Source organism: Parasteatoda tepidariorum, chromosome 7, assembly GCF_043381705.1.
Source record: "Parasteatoda tepidariorum isolate YZ-2023 chromosome 7, CAS_Ptep_4.0, whole genome shotgun sequence".
NCBI lineage: Eukaryota > Metazoa > Arthropoda > Arachnida > Araneae > Theridiidae > Parasteatoda > Parasteatoda tepidariorum.
Genome location: NC_092210.1, coordinates 9,039,385 through 9,045,788, shown reverse-complemented (window position 1 = coordinate 9,045,788; position 6,404 = coordinate 9,039,385).

The following is a 6,404-nucleotide window of genomic DNA, read 5'->3' as shown; positions in this document are numbered from 1 at the left end:
GCCGACCCTATTTTTTGGGTTTACGACTACTAATGTTCAACTCCGTAGCCTTGTAATTTCGAACCCAATCTAGAAGACAAGGGAACTCCTGTATCAAATAATGGGAGAAATTTTGCTTTCGTGGGGGACATTTTGATGGAACTAACCCGCATTTGCGTTACATGGAGAGGAAGATCACAAGAATCTCTCACGGTTATCCTGACGGCAAAGGAACTCTTACCCATGATCCGTCTACCACTGAGGATATTTAGCGTCTGCGCTGTGGTCGGTGCGAGCCGGATGCGGAATTCGTATCGACCAGCCATCGCTGGGATTCGAATCCGGTTCAACTCATTAGAAGGCGAACGCTCTATCCCCTGCGCAATCGCGGCTCCTTCACAATATTTATAATCTGTTTAAAAACATACAGGGAGTTTCGACCCTAGCTTTCATCCCCCCGCCAACCCCACAAGCAGTGTCTCAGGGAATAGAGCTCAGACATTCATCACTATTTTAAGATGACCGAGGTTCGAATCTCAGAGATGAAGGGTCGGAAAGAATTCTGCTCCCGGCTTTCACCGATCAGAGTACTGATGTAAAATATCCTCAGTGGTAGACGGATTATGGGGTTGAATCCCCATACTGTTGGGTTAACAGTGAGAAAATTTTCGTCATTTTCTTTACCATGTAGCGCAATCTGAGGTCAGATTTTATCCGCATAGATTGACAAGGGGTCACATTTTTTTCACGAAATAGTAAGCTGATTCACTTAAGGGCAGCACGATTCCTGAGTGATCTGTTTCTACCATTGCCAAATGTTCTTTTGTTTTTGTAGAGATGCACCCCCCTAATTATCAGAATTTTATAAAATGTGGCACGTTAAATCAAATGGAATAAAAAAAAATAATGCTTCTTCAGAAAAACGACGTTTTTGTGTCAAAATAAGCGTCTCCCGCTATGGTTACAGTTAACTGTACTACATAATTAGGCACTTGTACTTCGGGAAAAAGAAGATAAAACATACAAACACATGTGACTTATGACGTCAGCGCCAGCTGATCGTCAATAAACAAAATGGCGTGTCAAAGTTGAGATAAATTTTTCCACACAAGTTAGAATCTTAATTAACGTGAAGTTAATTAAATACAGCACCGTATCGCACAATTTGTTGAAATATAATTCTTTTTAAGGTGTATTGTTTGTTTATTTATTTTATTGTAACACGTGATATATTTTTGCTTTGTGTTCCTGGCAACTTCGATGCGTAATTAGTATGTTCATGTTCTACGATGCTTTATGCCTGTCTTTGTGCTAAGTAAGAAATATATGGTAAAAGAATTGAAATAATTGTGAAATAATCTTTGTAACGGATTATAGAATGCATCACTTAAGAGAATCGATACTTGACGGGGTAAGTTAACTCGAAATAGAATAGAAAGAACATTTGCTAACGTAAACAAAGCCACGTTTTAACAACAAATCAGGCTCGAGATACCCATACTACGATACCTATACCATGGGACTTGCAGGTGTCCCATTTAAGTGATTTCTTTGAGATTATGCAATAACACAGAATAAAAATCTGACCAACCGTTCAAACGTTTAAAAGGGTGATAATTTTTTTTTAAACGCTTACTGTATTTTAACAGTTTATTTCTTTCCTAACAAATCGCATTTTGACTGTTACTTTTTTAAAACTTGTTTACTAGTAACATGTTATTTTCGCAACAGTTCCAAAACTATTTGTTACCATATAACTGTTACTTCGAAGAAAAGTCATTTTGCAGGTTAAATTGCTCTTATGACTGATGTTTCAAGATCACTTATTAGAACTAATTATTCCAGCCTCTTCATTGGCATTGTATCCGTGTTTCATTTTCACACTGATTAAATTCAGTGATTTAAATCAGTAATCATTTCATTTATATGAGTGCTTCTGATCAAAATCTGCTAAACGATTCTGGCATTGTTTCGTATTAGTTGATTTTGGTCAGCTGAGTCCGATCCGTGATTAAAATCGGCAGGAATTTCATTAATTTGAATCAGTTGATTTTATTCATGCCCCAAAAAACATAGCACCGAAACCAGATATAAATATTTATTACTAAGTTCATTAAGCATACTATATTTCAAAATTTTTTTAAATATCAGATGTATTTAAAAATCAATCGATTTTGTCAATAATTTGAATTAGTAATTCGATTTTTTCGAATATCATAAGTAATTTAAATTCAACGATTAAAGTTGAACAAAATTCACAGATTCGAATCAATTGATATCATTCGTATTCCTACGAAAAACTTTTTTTTTTCATTTAGATTCGAATTAGTGATAACATTTTATTTATAATATCGAGTAAATAAAATCAATCGATCTTGTCAGGGATTTGAAATGGTTATTCAAATCCGTTAATTAAAATGGAAAAAAAAAGTTTATTGCTCCGAATGAGATGATTCGATTAGGAACTGATTTTAAATAATAACAATACTCTAAAAACCGGAATGGAACTTCAAATACTTTCGGTGTATCCCTCCGCGTATGTTATGTTTACGAGACGATGCGCTAACAGGCATGATAATTTTACCAATTCAAAGATTTTTTCTGTATTTCATAAATTTTAAAAATTCATGAACCATAAATCGACTTACGGAAAATTAAAAAAAGTATTCAGTTTTTAATGATTTCATCCAAAGTTAAATTGTTTTGCAAATTAAATGATAAAATGCACGTTATACTGTAAACAGTATAAATACTGCGTGGATGTTTTTCAAGCTTAGATGTAAACATAAATCGGAAATAGTAAATCGAAATTCTTACAGCGAATTTTAACTGCTAGTGTTCATTGCGCACAGCCTTACAGGGTTAATCACCCACTATATATGTTAACATTCGTTTGATTCGATTCGATTTGGATGATTCTAGAATCCATTCCTAATTGACCTGTGGTACTCATCCGGGGATGATTATGACGTCACAGGAAGAGCACTCACCCTCTTAGTCCATTATCAGTTGGTTTACGTAATGAAATAATGGACACAACATGGACAAAAACACGAGCAACCCTATTCTGGTTTCTATGCAATTTATTTCCTTAATTCCTTTCTGAGAAACAGTAGAACATTATTGAGAAATCGATTTGTTTATTAGTAATGCATACTATTACTTATCTGGACACATGGAATTTGGCTGCCTAAAATTGTCTTAAGAGAGATATTGGAAGCTCTTTTGCCAAATAAAAGAGAAAGTTTAAGTTTAATTAGATAAAGTTTAAGATGTGTACATACACCACCTTGTCATAAAATTTATCGAGGCTTTGGAACAGATAAATAACTTCTGTATTTTAAAAGTGAAATCGCGAATTTGGCAAGGTTTTTCAATTTAGATGAAAATTATCAAAATTATTGAAAAATTCTTGGTTTATGCAAATATTAAAGAACTCAGATAATGCAGGTTTGATCAACTTTTTTAGTATTTAAAAGTCAAATTACAAACATTTTTCAATTCTATCGATTTTTAGCACCATGTTCACATTTGGCATAGAGGCAATACCTCCTAAAAGAGAGAAGGCCTTAGCACGGGTTACCATAAGCAAAAATTTTTCATCATTTTGTAATCCAAACGTAATGACATCTTTCGTGATTTCCTGCACTGCGCAACTTATTAACCAGGAGTCGTGGTGGCTCATGGGATAGAGCGTTCGCCTTCCAATGAGCTGAACCGGGTTCGAATCCCAGTGATGTGTGGTCGATACGAATTCCGCAACCGGATTGCACCTATCACAGTGCTGATGTAAAATATCCTCAGTGGTAGACGGATCATAAGTTTGAGTCCCTTTGCCGTCCGGATAACCGAGAAAGACTTTCATGGTTTTCCTCTAAATGTAACGCAAATGCATGTTGGTTCCCTCTAAAAGTCCTTCACGAAGGCAAATTTCTCCCAATACTTGATCCAGGAATTCCCTTGTCTTCTGGATTGGGTTCAAAACTACAAGGCTACGGAGTTGAACATTGATAGTCGTATACCCAAAATTGGGTCGACTGTTCAACGACCGTTATAAAATGGAGTAAAATAAAATAAAACTTATTAACCCGAATGTAGGTGCATTCTTATTTTTCCTCCACTGCGCAGTTTATGTTCGCTAAGTCGGATTACTAAATTGATCTTTTCTGAGGCTTTCTATCTTATAGGAGGTGTTGACAGAGGGTGCTGTCTACATATAGGCAAAATTTAACCTAGCAGTCATGAATAACTATTACTAACTCACAACGGTAATAAATAACCTTTAATATGCTTCATGAAGAGTTATTTGATATGATGACGGAGCTTTCAAAGTACAGCTTTGTCTTAACAGCCCAAATGCGACCAAAACGTAAGTTAAAGTTATTTTATAACCGTTGTTGAACAGCTGTTTGAATTTTCAGTTTACGACTACCAACGTTCAACTCCGTATCCTTGTCATTTTGAATGCAATGCAGAAGATATTGGGAACTCCTGGATCAAGTATTGGGAGAATTTTGCCTTCGTGGAGGGCTTATTGATAGAACTAATTCACATTTGCGTTACATGGAGAGGAAAACCACCTAAACCACTCACAGTTAGCCTAACCAAAAGGGGACTGTAGCCCATGTGGTCTGTGCGAGTCTAGTGCGTAATTCGAACCAACCAGCCATTGCTGATATTTGAACCCAGTGCACCTCATTGGGAGGCGAGCGCTCTATCCCGTGAGCCACCACGGCTTAGTTAAAACTATTTTATTTTATTTTATTTTATAACCGTCGTTGAACAGCCGACCCAATTTCATGGGTTTACGACTACTTACGTTCAACTCCGTAGCCTTGTAATTTTGAACCAATCCAGAAGACAAGGAAACTCCTGGATCAGTACCCCCAGAGGTATTGATTTGTTGTGGGAACATGGAGGACTTTGAGACTCGACAGATTTAACGTGCATCAGTCACCATTTACTACACGGGGAGTCTTCGGCCGGCGAGGATCGAACCCACGACCTCTTGGATATGGGCCCAGCGCCCTACCGACCAGGCTATCCCGGCCCTGTGTTAGGTTAAAACTATTTAAAGCATTTAAAACTTCAAAGTCACTATACACTCATTTCATATAGAAATAAATTATTAGCTAATTATTTTCCAATTCCAGGGGGCGCCACTTGCTAATTTACCTGCTAGCAGTTTTCGCTTACCTGAAAAATGAGAGCATAAAAGAGATCTTTAACGCAGAGTAACTCAAATAGTAATGAGAGCTTCAAATGCTGTTTATATATTTTTCTAAAAATGTGCAACTTCCATATTATTTCATCGAATAGTATCTTAGTTATGCCAGAGGTGAAAATGATTTGAAGCAGAGCTGATTGAGTGGTTGATATAGTATTTTCTTCTTCGTTTTTTTTTTTTTTTTAAAGAAGAAAAAAAGAAGAAAGATTTAACTTCAAAAATCAGTTTCATAGCAGTCGAAATCTCACATTCTTTTATACATTTAAAGATTATACTAATATATTTCAAAATGATTAATCATATTGATAAATTGCATAACTTCAATTTCATGATGCATAACAAATGCAACACCGAAAATTCGGGTATAAAATTTATCCATTGACTAAGAAAATTTAGACAGCTGCCAGAAGATTTTATACTGTTTTGAACGGGAAGATAAAAATAATGGTTAAATCCATGATAATTTTTTTTTTATCGTGGATTTAACCATTATGCCCCTAAACTCATCAACCTGGACAAAATCGTCAAAAATTCACAACATTTCCTCTTACAACTAATTCATTTTTATAATTTCAATATAATCATAGAAATATGATGTAATTTTCCAATTAAAATTTTAGTCCCTATGATTAAAGTAAGTAACGACATTAATAGACAGTCATAAACCAGCATCTTTCATTATAAGAAAGTCATTAAAAAACTTAGTGGACAAATCATGAGCCGGTAAGCTTCTTTTCGGAATTTCAATATTTTACGGCATTTTATGGGACCACCTATCGAGAAACAACAATAAAATCGCTTCTCACCTCATTCGACCTTGTCATCGAGTCAAGGTCAATAACCCACGAAGATCACGAAAACAAAATAACCAACATCCGAAACAAAATTGTTTTCGAAAGCCTTTCCGATGACCAATCTAATGCAGCATTACCTTTTATTTCCAAATTACCGTCCATCAGCTGCTCATCTTCCTTTATATTTATTTATCCATTGTTCTTCTCCACTCATGTAGTTCCACTTGCAGACATTGATTGCGTTCTGAATATGATGAGAAGCCATTTTTTAATATTCTAAACTATCGTCTGATTTGATTGAGATTCGTTTCCGTTCACGACATGGCAAAGTGAAAATGCTACGAGATATGATTTCTCTGGTTATTTTGAAAGTTTCATCTCAATTTGCTGATATTAATTGTATT